General features: G+C 33.0%; 1 protein-coding gene across 6 annotated transcripts in view; it reads right to left on the bottom strand.

Annotated features, from left to right (window-relative positions):
- The window catches only part of LOC123709261 (fibroblast growth factor 22), a 129,154-nt gene extending 116,899 nt beyond the window's left edge, over window positions 1–12,255 (bottom strand). Inside the window, exons 1-2 of one of the 6 annotated variants that reach the window (XM_045660433.1) lie at window positions 12,161–12,255; window positions 10,962–11,127 (exon numbers count right to left, since the gene is read on the bottom strand). The gene's annotated coding sequence lies outside the window, so the exon portion shown is untranslated. Of the gene's footprint in view, window positions 1–10,961; window positions 11,855–12,160 lie in introns of those variants that run through there. The other 5 variants (XM_045660429.1, XM_045660430.1, XM_045660432.1 and 2 more) reach the window with 5 other exon arrangements.
- Between the last annotated feature and the right edge of the window lie 309 nt (window positions 12,256–12,564).

Below are 12,564 nucleotides of genomic sequence, written 5' to 3'. Positions count from 1 at the left end.
AGTGTGCTGTTTTTGAGGTGTGTACTTTTTTTTATTAAAAACCCATACATATACACAACGCAATTTGTACATTTATTTGCAATATATTAAGCTTTTAAGTAGAAGTCTCAGGAATCCGTTTCGTGTTTTCTAATAGGCAAGTAGATTAGCCTTTTGTGCCTGAAGACATTTTGGGTTTAAGGGTAGCTATACCCCACGATATTTTTATTGGTGTACGTGCGAATGATAGATGTGCAGATAGACTTGAAGACCATTGGTGCACAGTTGTTGTTCGAAACTACGACCTTTTTTTATAGAACAGGGGGCAACAGGCTCACCTGATGTTAAGAGATACCGCTACTCATGGAGTCTCAACGCCAGAGGGCTCGCGAGTGCGTAAAAATTTGTACGCTCTTTTCTTAAAGGACCAATTTGACTTTTTCTAAGTCAAATTGGTTCGGAAACACTGCAGTAGGTAGCGGGTTATACTTCTTTTAATAACGCTCAGTTGTGGAACCCTGGACTTCGAGGTGGTGCGAATAGTCTCCATAGTCTCCATAGTCTCTTTATATATTAATGTTTTGATACCTCAGGGATGAGACTCGCACTCTGCAGCTAGGCCAACACTGCTGTATTTTGTAAAACAGTTATTCCTAAATATCACCCTGCATTTGTATTCACGCAAGCCGTTTGACAGTCATGGTTCATTAGTTTCCAATTGCATTCGATAATAAAAAACCTTAAATATGTACAGTTAAATGCATATCCTGCACGAAACGTTGAACTTGATAATCAGAGCAAAGTATCCGGTTTTTTCACGTTTTCGACAGGTCCTCCACATGTTAACCTGTGGCGTTCACATTTCATATATTTACGTAACTTACCGACACAAAATATATGAATAATGAGACCTACGTTATATTTCCTGTCGTTAAGTGGTGTGTAGCTTTCAATGCCAGATGGTAAACGACCAATACGTGTGACCTTTTCCATACCGTAATACAGTTATTCTTAACGGAAAATTAAAAGTTAATTTAGATTAAAAAGTAATCTTCTTTGTTTCTTATACACAACTCGTACTCGTACTTATTATGTGGTCAGTCCTAGATCTCAAGAATGTTTAAGAAGCGACAAAAAAATACAAAAAATTCAGGGAATTGATAGTTAACATCGTAAGTATTAAAATTATGAGAGTATTTACTGTAAGAAAAGTTCTTGATACCATTTATAAGTAACATTCATCCAGATTGGAGCCACTATATTAGCAGATTTTTCTGTTCTATGTATGTTAAAATGTTTTTTAAATCTTTTTTAATTATATTTTCAGGTTCTGTGGAGCCTATGTTATTTTCATACTGTTCAAAACGCGTTTAAATAAATACAAAATTGATATTTAAACGTCCCATTAGATACGTTTTCTAAAACAGTAGACAAAAGCCTATATCAAAACGACTATTCAATCAATAGAATCATACGAGAGCACGTGCAAGGAGTTTTTTGTTAAGTCACTGACCTCAGAATTTGCTAGGCTTAGATTAAGGCTAGATACTGAATGTGGTTTTAATTTCTGGGCATATTCAAATCTGTTGAGGCCCCGGGTAACATTGAATTGCAAAACTAAAGTAAGACATCAGCTTCATACGTGACGACTTTCACGCCTAAACGTTGAATACGTAAAATGCCGGTACATAAATATTTTGGCGTTTGTGGTTTGTTAATATAGATGTAAATTGCTTGAAATAAATTTATACGCTTTGTAAAGGCCCTGTTCGTAAATGGGGCCTCATGGTTTTAAGTCCGTCTTTCGCACATTGCTTTATTATGTTTAAACGTAAGATGTAAGCTACTATATTTTTTTAACATATGAAGAATAGCGGATTTTTTATTTATTTCCGCATATAGATAACCGGTTTGAACCTGTTTTACTCGGAATCTATTTGTACTACTAAACTTACGTTTCAGTCAGATAATGACGGAACATTTTATATTTGACTAGCTGTGTTTTGGTGTTCCACCCGCATTCATTCGGTCGTAGCACGATGTTCTATATCCAAAAGTTTTTATCCTTAAATAGAGTTTTAAATGCAAATGTAATATTATTTGTCAAACATATGGTATCGCGGACTTTTTAGTAGATGTCTTCTACAAAACTGTGGTACATCTCCTTGTTCTATTGTATGAATATACCGTCTTAGTGAAATTTAATTCCAATAGGATATAAGTAGAAAATCATTCTCGCAAAACTATTAATAAAAAAGACAGAAAATCCTTACTTTTAGACTAGTGGCACAATTCCATATGACAAATGGAACTTTATGTACTATGTGTACCAGGTCCAGTTTAGCGACATGCATTGAAAACTAAAATAGTTTTGTATCTGTGGCAGTGTATCTTTAATACTGGTAGCATTTCCTCGCTTTATTGCGAAACTTATTCGTTGAGGAAAGCACCAGCTCGGTGTTGAAGGTAGCATCTACCTATTGAAATTATGATGTCACAGTATTATTATTGTATCCAGTATCCTTTCGGTATTGTTAAATGATGAACATGATTCCTACAAGCCCCATCGCAGGTTACTGAACGTCATTTTGGATATAATTTATCATTGGCATATAAAAATGCATGCATTACGTCTATAGAAACCGAATTCAAATCCAATAGTCGATCTGACTTTCGGGTCAGCTGTTAATCATTAAATTATTCAGCTAGCCCTTTATTTATTACATTACTTCTCGTAACTTTCCGTAAAATCAGTTATCAGGGTTATCTTGATGCATTCTACAAGTTTGTCTAATACGTTTATTTAAATTTCGCTCATCAACTTATTTACATAACTGTTTTTTTTTCAACTACTAACGAGAAAGTCGTATCGACATATGACAATTGACAGATATGGTCAATTGTCATAATTACAGTATATAAGGAAATATTAAAATTGGTTTAATAATAAGGTTTAGCTATTCGAGGTATTCTCTGATATTTATTTAAAATTTACAATTGATAGAAGTAATTAAAAAGTTTTACAGAAAAACATCGATTTTAATCAGTATAGAATTTGTTTATTAATCTTCACGCCTATTTTCCGAAAGGATATGTAGCGACCACGGACATCTATGTGCTACGGTCCTGACATGGACTGCACAATGGACCTATTGAGCGTCTAAGTGCGGAAACTGAGTCCACACATCTATCGTACGTAGTCAAACATGGTAACCGCTTTTCATTCATCGGTTTCGGAAAAAAACACCACACCAGAAAAAATACTTCGTAAGATTTGTTTTGAATCACATTACACGCTAATTTGAGAATGTCGAATAAACTAATGATAATTAAAAACGTCGAGATACATATCAGTAGATTTTCATTATAAATTAACGGGCCGACGACACACTTCCGAGTTTTAACATAAAATGCTTTTCACACGAACTTTATTCTGTCAATATTCATAATTTACTTAAGGGCGTGTCAGTTAATTTTAAATGAGATAAAACAGGAAAAGTACTTTTTTAGCTTTCTCAACCGGGGTCAAATTTTGAGTTTGGTTCTTTCTATTCGGGTTATATGATCTCAATTTTTATTATTTATATTTGAGTATAATACTATCAACAAATACTTGAAAATGTGAAAAAAAATTGTCACGAAAGTAACTTATATAAAGATTCCGAGTAAAAAATGCAATCATCATGTTTGTTTAATAGGTGACGTCTAAAGACGACTAATCTATGTATCACGCAATTAATAATTAATCGAAAGATAGCCCTAATTCACTAGATTAAAAATAAGATAATAATAATCAACAATCAAATAATAGCAGAAAATATCAGCAAGATTTGCGTAAAAAATTCGATGAATAAAATTTACCGCCAACACACCAACATCTCAAAAAAGCCATAGATTTTCAGTTCTCGGGACAGTTTACGTAAAAGTGAAAGTAAATTAAAGGCAAAACGCTTTACTGGTTTAGCTCGCATTACCCTGAATATTTAAGTTTAAAACTATTAGAAAACTTAACTCGTCAAAGCGGTGCGTGACGAGACCAAGCAGCGACAGCAAATATTAGCATTGAGATATTAAAAAAGATGTAATCTTACAATTTCAGTAACCCGTACACTTCCGCTATGGTTTCGGTACAGATAATGTAAACGGGACCATAGATAACACATAGATAAGTAATATATCAACCCGCTATCGTGCATTGTATACTTTCTACGCTATCTATAGAAAATCAGTGCCACGTAGATATGGTTTACAACATAGGAATTGATAATAAGAATATCGACATTATATATTGCAAAAACTATTTTATATTAAGTAGGTCAAAGAAGGTACACGTTAAAAGGAAGTCATAGCTGAAGTAATTTTGTTAATCAATTATGACTAACAACAATGGGAATATCTTTGAAATTTTAAATTTAGCAAATTTCATTACTACTTAAAAGATAAAAATATCTTACATTCGTCTCTACCCAAACCTTTCACAGTTCCAGTTCTGGTGCAGAACTGAGGAAACGGTTTAGTAGAGAAATCATATCCGGAATTGTCTGGAGGAGGACAGCAGGGCATGCTTCTGGAACTGAAATACTTTTCAGGCATATGAAGTCTTATATAAAGTTAAATAAATACAATTTTTTTTAACATAATGTCTTATGCCTGCAATATGAATGATGGACGTCTCTATTATAGATCTTAGACGTAAGTGTATACTGAAAAATATAGTAACTATTTTAGTAAGCACAGATGGCGCTAGGTAACCTATCCATAGCCTCTATATATCTAAAGAAATGTTACCTATACGAAATAAAATAGACAATATTTTGAAAGTGCAGTGTCCAGGTACCGATCACGATAATTTAATTTTGCAAACATACAACATTAGTAACCTCTGGCAATAGAGTTAGTGTCATGTAACGTAACTGCCACCGGATACAAAAAAAAATATATTTTTGTCTATACTCTTTCGTGTAAATTAAATTTTTGCGTCACCATTAACGTCATTATGTAATAAACTATAAACGTTATGTGTTACCTGTCAGCACAATATAAAACTGTTAATTTGAAGGGCAGGTAAAATATTGATGTGTCTTGAATTTCATGGAAATTGTCTCATTATTTGAATTTTATTACAATATGATTTATAAATGGTAAAAAAAATTATTAATGTAACTTACAATTGTGTGCGTTAATAAACTCTTGTATTTTAAATAATATGCCACAAGGTATTTTTGTTGGTTTAAAAACACGATTAAACACAGAGACATTTGTAGACATTAATAACTACAATCTAGTAATAAAATTCGATTCCCGTCGTTCGGTTGTTAAAACTGACTGGCATTTGCCATGAATAAACTTTTTAAATGTAACTATAGATTATGAAAGCATTTCGCCGCCTTGTCTATCATTAAAATATTTTGTCTCGCCTTCAGACTAGGTGATATTTTTAGTTATTTTTCACGAGGTCGTTGTTTTTAAATGTTTTTTAAGTTTAGTCTATGGCAATTCTAAATTTAAAATAACGTGTCACCGAAAATTGTAGGAAATGGAATAACCAAATGTGCAATTTAAAAGCTTTTTATTACTGGTAATTTTACTATTGCTAAGTGAAAGCAGTTTTTTTGATGAAAAAAGATAAAAAGTCCCGTGTGTTATAAATATTTCTTAGGTAAATAGTGATCGCCATCTTATAACTTGAATTCCTGCATAATTAACTGAATCCTTACAAGATAAAAATGTAAGGCATATGAAAAATATATATTTTACGCATAGGGGAATTGCATTTGCTATGATGATATATGAGTATGATAATGCAACAATTTTACGTTATTTCCGCTAATTATAACTACTGAAATGCGGTAACTATATATGTAATGTGTAGTTATTTAATTTCGAAAACTCAACTTTTTTTTTTCATTTAAATTAAATAATTACCAACAAATAGTATATTAATTATTTTTCTGCATACATATACTTTGAATGCCCGGTCAAATGAATATATATAAGATACAAATATGACTTTTCTCTTAATGTGATTATGATGTATTGACTACATTCTTCATGTCATAATAATCGATCAATAAGAAAGGTTTCAACGTCGAGACATTGCTTATCATTATCCGTATTTTACCTGTTTTTGTACAAACACTTATATAGTAAACAGAACACTAACGATTTGTATAATACGTTATCCCTAAAGAGAAAATAATCCAATGTAAAGTATATTCAGATCCTTTATTGGATGGGTAACTAAAGTATTAATAACAATTGAAGGAGAACGTCCTGAACTATAAGCTCAAAATCAATGGGCTTATTCATAATCAGATCTTCATGTATAGTTTGAAAAATATAGACATATAGACTATACGCCCGTTAAAGAAAACAATTCGAATAGTATAGAATAGTATTCTATACACAATTTTTTTTTAAATCTACTCTTATAAAGAACTCTCCGATCGAGTAGATTGCACTTGAAAATCACCGTTCCTTTAAACCATTTCGTGCCTCAAATATAATAAATAAAGTTAAAACAGGTCATTCATAATGGATACAAATTGTGTTCCGTTCATTTGAATGGTAACTCATTAAACGCCAACAAAATAGCGAATGAATGAACCAAAGAACGTTTTATTTCAAATGCGTACGTGACTCTTCATACGTTTTTTTACGCAACCACTCACATGAAGGGTGTATGAATAAGAGTCTGTACTCTTGTGTTTAATATTTTTATGACGTTAAGTCGTACTTAAATTAACTTAAAACACTTCCTTATTGCGGTAACAAATCTAGGCCTCAGATTTATATATCTGTTTAGTGATATTTTTATTGGCTAATTTAAAGTCTTTCAATATACCTACATAAGGCACGACACACCATGGTATTTTCAGGACTAAGCCAAGCCGGATTTCCTCAGCACGACACTTCGCACTTAGAAAGAAAATTCAATTGGTGCAAAGCAGTGATTCGAACACTTGACCGCGACAAGGTTAAGACGCGCATGCTCAGACCATTAAACTAACACTGCTCCTGCCTCTACCAAGACCAAGAAGTTATTTTTACTTTCAAACACAACAAATTCAAAATCATAAATTTATTCATATAGGTAACACAATGTACACTTATGAACGTCAATAACAAAAATGTATATGGAATGCTTCTAATTTTACATTTACTGCCAGTTCTCAAATCAAGGGCGTAGAACGGAAGAGAAGAACTGGCAATAAACATTAAGTTGTAATAGGAGTCTAACTTACCGCACAACGGACCAATTGTGCGTCTCAGTGCGGAAACTGGGTCCTCACTACTAGGTGTCAATAATTAGGAAGCACTGTTTATTCTGGGTATGGGACAAACAGCGATTTAGCGACGTAACTCATGAACAATAATCATAGTGCAGTTACCTTATCAGTAATGCGTGAAAAATATATGATAACGCACCATTTCTTACATTTGCACGAAGTCGTGTCAATGAACCCGCTCATGGCCACTAAATTGTTTAACAAATAATGAATTAAACTTTATTAATCATCTCAAGGTGTCGATGACGCAATTTCTTGATTAATTAAAAAAATGAGATTCCACGCTCGCCCGTGTGAATAATTAAAAAAAAACGTTTTTTATTAATTAATCAACAGTTCTAGTACCTTAGAAGCTAAGCCATGAGTGAGGCACGTATGTTAAACATGTGTGTAACGTCAAATACACTTTAAAAATTAACAAATTAATATGTTTATAAAAAGGGTATATATACGCGAATTTATTACATTACATAACTCGGCATTTCGAGTGCTTTACATTAGTGATCAGCGACAACAGGAGAATTTTCTACGTTTTATTAAGAGGAAAGATTTGTATTTTGGAATATTTGCCACGAAGTATCTCAAAAATGGGAGGGATTTCAAAAATTTCACCATTAGAATGCTAGAATATTCCTTGGTAGTATAGCCTATATTTATTTACAAAATAATAAAAAGTCCAGCTGTGCGAAGCCGGGAAAGGCCGCTAGTATTTTGTAAATGATAACAATCTTAGCGATACGAAAGCTAATGTGTGCTTGTCGTTTTGAGTATTGCAACACGTGTAACAATTCCCGACGAAGTAAATTTCAATTTATATGTCACGAAAACACGGATCTGTGAATTTTTTCTATAAACAAGAGAAATCTTGATTTCTAGGTGACAAGGCGATTAGCCTTTAAAAATAGGTTGTCTAAATACAACAACTTCTTCTCAAGTTTACAATATTGTTTGGTTACATATTAGAAAAGAAACTGTCTTTTTTATGTCAATTGGACCCGCGCGCTTACTATAGTGTCGTTTGTACCAACAGCGGCACCAACGTTGTCGCATGCAAGTTCCATGTAGTTCCGTCATAATCCACAGCGCTGACGTCGCGGTACAAAATGCCATAATTGAGATCGGGGTCGCTGTTGCTATAGCTATTGGAAATTACAGGGTAAGGGCCAAAAATTATAAACTACAAAAAAGCAGAAAGAGAGAGGAAAACCTACGTTTCTTCAAAGAAAATATATTGTACCTACCTAAGTTCGTATAAATATTATGCAAGCTAAAATACATCATTACAATTTCTTTTATGGCGTAAAGATCTTTCTTTCCAATTAGACGCGAATACTATTTTCCTTTTTGTAATAAAAAATTAATTAAAGCACATCATATGATGCCTTTTAAAGAAATCCCGTTTTTCGACTGCCACAATCAACATGACAAATCTGGAGGCTACGCTTTTTCCTGACATTATATATTTTCGATAATATAAATATTATTTGCGCATCCACAAGAACATACCACACCATAATGCTTTAATTATATAATGTAGACCATTATTTACTAAGAAGTTTACTCTAAGGGATTTTTGCCTACTTGTATCTAAAATACACACTTTTATAGTAAGTATAAAACATTTTGTATTTGTAAAAAAAGTTTATCTTAACTTCGAATATTAAAAGGGCCTAATTGCACAGTTAATTACCTAAACGTTTTTAAAATTATGCATGTAACTGACCAACACAAAGTGCTTCTTACCCAATGTACTTAAAAGCACAAAGATCGTTGTTGTGACAACAGTGAAGCCGAATTGTTTTAAGACAATGACTTATTAATAAATGGCGGCCTTAAGGGGGAGTATACGAGATATTATATAATAATGGCGTAAAAAATATTAAATAACACTGCGTAAAACAAAGTTATGAATCTGATATACCTGTCGGTTATACGCGACCTTTCATAAAACGCGATCTCTGCCAGGCATTCCTACTAATAATCCCTTCATAGCTTTTATTCACAAGGCATACGAATATAAGTTCGATTTTCTACCAAACAATTATTGTGTGGACTAGCGAAATAAAAATAATTATGCTGTTTTGAGTAATCGTACGTCGAACACACAAGGATGTTTGAACGTCAATAGAAAAAAAACCTCGCAAAGGTTACGTTATTCGCACTTTAACTACTAAATAATCTCAATTAGGATTTTGGCAGTTTGAAATGAAATGACAGATTAACTATTTAATTTCAAGCTGAAATTGAATAAACGAACTTTAATTATAGGATATCCACAGTAAACTTTTCACAACAATATTATCGTTTCCTGTTATAATTGCAATGGCAATGCCGAGAGCAATGGTCAAAAAAAGTAATATTTATCATATTTAAATTATCATACAGCCTGTAAAGGTAGCGCTAACCACTGAAAGAGAAAATTTAGAGTGAGCCTCACATAATTTAGGTTACCAGAAATATCTTAGATTAACCTATTGACAAAGTTATTAAGGATTTAAACACGAACATCAAATTTTTCGAGTGTACTCATTAATCGAGGTTAGAGCTATTAACTGCGTTTAATACAGTTAAATAAATGTTATGTGTTGAAAACTAAGAACAAATTTAAAACAGTCGGATAAAACTTTAGACGTAAGAACTGAGAGTTAAACACTCAACTTGACATAAGGAGACAGTGTAATTAAACTAAGTTCGTTTTCATGAATTGAAATAAGTTGTATAGCATAAACAACCTTCATAAAGTCACTAAAGACTATTCTTAATAATTAAAGTTAGCATGAAGCGTCGGTTAGTTTATCTTCCGAGAATGCCAAGAAGAGTGAAAGTATTTGTAAGTCTTAACGGAATATGCTTATATATTATCACAGATGTAAAGTAGTTTTTCAATATTTTGACGGAAGTAAAAAAGTTTTAGTCTTTTGCATATAACTAACGTTTCAATTAAAACGTTTTTAAATATTATATGTTAATGAATGTCAAGTGGAATGTGACCTGTAACATTTACATTGTCTTGTGGCTATATCCTAATTTTCTAACAAATCTGAATTCCTTATTTAAATATACAGAAATGTTTACATTTTTTTTGTAGTTTTGCTTAAAAAGATAACAAGAGCTTCAGATCGTATGTTTCGGAAATAGATTTCAATTTTAATAAATAAATATATAATAAAAAAAATTTTCCAGTGAATTTTTAATATTCTTACATACACGACCTTTTGTACAGTGCATTTATTTTACAATAAAATTATATATAAATAGTGATCACTATACAAGGCAATTTATATTTTAAAGTTCGTTAGAGTTTATGGCAACACTACGACAGTCATCATAGTTTAATAGAAAAATACACTTATGTCATGCGAAACGCATAGGCCAACATCTAATTTTAACTGACAAATTAGAACAGAGAAATAGACTGTATTATATGTGACTAAAACCTAAAATAGCATCATTGACATTAACATTAGCCAGCTACTGACCGGCGAATAATTAAGCCACATTATAAATGCGAAAGTAACTCTTTTTCACGGCTAACCTCTAAATTTACTTCAATGAAAATTGAACAATGGCGACGGTTAGTAATTTGAAATAGTTTTTACTGTTTCTCTCTGCCAGAGTACATTAAAGCAGTTTCGTATAATTATGATAATGTGATATAATTATATATTATCTGAATAATTCGGAAATACTCACATGTATGAGCTAGACAAGGGGTTAGATGCACTTTCAAAATACCGTTCTCAATTGGTATTTTTCAAAACCGCTGTCACCAATAGCGGGTCACTTTCCTACTGTTTCCAACTATATCGTATCACTTGTGGTTATTGTAATTCTAACTTATAACTCAACACTGGTATTGCTGTAAAATACACATCGGGAAGGTAATATTAGTAACATTTCCCTGAGCTGCAAAACTCACTAATACACTGACACTACCACAAAATATCACAGTCAAAGCCACAGACAGATCGTAATTCTAACTGTTGAAATCGAGGACAATTTATGCAAATGATATTGACAGAAAAGTTAAATGCGATAACGTTCAAGTCCCTCAAATATTTGAATAAATAATTAGTCTTTTAAACTGTTGATTAACGTATCACGGCAAGTGAAATGAAATTTTGTTAATTTATCTGATTACTGTCGTCAAGCGAATTGCAAACTTTTTTCGGCAAAACTTTTTTTTGCTTGAAGCGTTTCGTAAGCGGCCAGCGAGTACGAGTCGTTAAACTGAAATCGGTCCAAATCACCTATAGGCTATAACACGCCATTCGCCGCGTGGAAACGGAATCTAGTCACACGAAAATTTTCACTGTACCAAACATTTCCACGCGGCCTGCATTGTTATGCAACTGCAGAGGCCGAAAGGATTTTGATGGCGCGAACTTCGGAAAAGCCGGAGGAAAATTCTAACCTCAAAAGTTTGCTCAGATGAAGCTGAAAAGTTATCTTAGACACTGTATTGTATGGGCTCTGTGATATTTTGTGGACGTTTGCACTAGTTAGGCTACCGGGGGCGAATTATCGTGAGCGCTGTCGGTGCGCGCTAGCGGCTAGCGGCATTACGTGACCGTTTCGAGCGGAGTCTCGTGCGGCACTGACTAACTGCTGTGGACTGTGGCCTCAGTGCCTCGACAATCTCACCTAGCTCCCAATCCCGATAGTCGTCAAAAAGCTCGTGCACTAACGTGTGACGCGTGAAGTGCCGATTTGTACTTCAGGAAAGTGTTAATAAAAAATAGAAATTTCATAGAGGTTAAAGCATTTTTTTAAATTTCGAAAATTTTAGTCAGTTTCTGTTCCTAGCGATTGTATTAGATTACTGAACGCCTCCAAAGCTTTTTTTTAGATTAACATTAATGTTACCTAGATTGCAAAATAAATTATACTACCCAGATCTTACTGATGATGTTACTAACTGTTATACGCAGTGACGTGTCAAACAGTGGTCTATGAAACTCCAATCATTCTCCTCTTTGGAGCCCTCGACCCGACTAGCTGTAGTCTCCAGACCTTGTTGCAATTTTTAGACTAATTGAATTAATGAAATTTTGGTAAGATGAAACACTGACATAGTCTGATTTGTACATATGTATATTATAAATATCCCTAATACTAGTAAATTTAACACAACAAACTATAATCCTTATATAAACTAAGTTTATATAAATTTTAAAGATTATATAAACTAAAACTAAATATCGTGTAAGATGTATGCGTTCCCATGGCAACCAGTTTACACAAATTCAGTAAGAAGCCGCCACGTGCCTCGCTTCCCGAAACCAGATCACGAATA

Source organism: Pieris brassicae, chromosome 5, assembly GCF_905147105.1.
Source record: "Pieris brassicae chromosome 5, ilPieBrab1.1, whole genome shotgun sequence".
In the NCBI taxonomy this organism is placed as follows: Eukaryota; Metazoa; Arthropoda; class Insecta; order Lepidoptera; family Pieridae; genus Pieris; species Pieris brassicae.
This window is presented reverse-complemented; position numbering and strand designations above follow the sequence as displayed.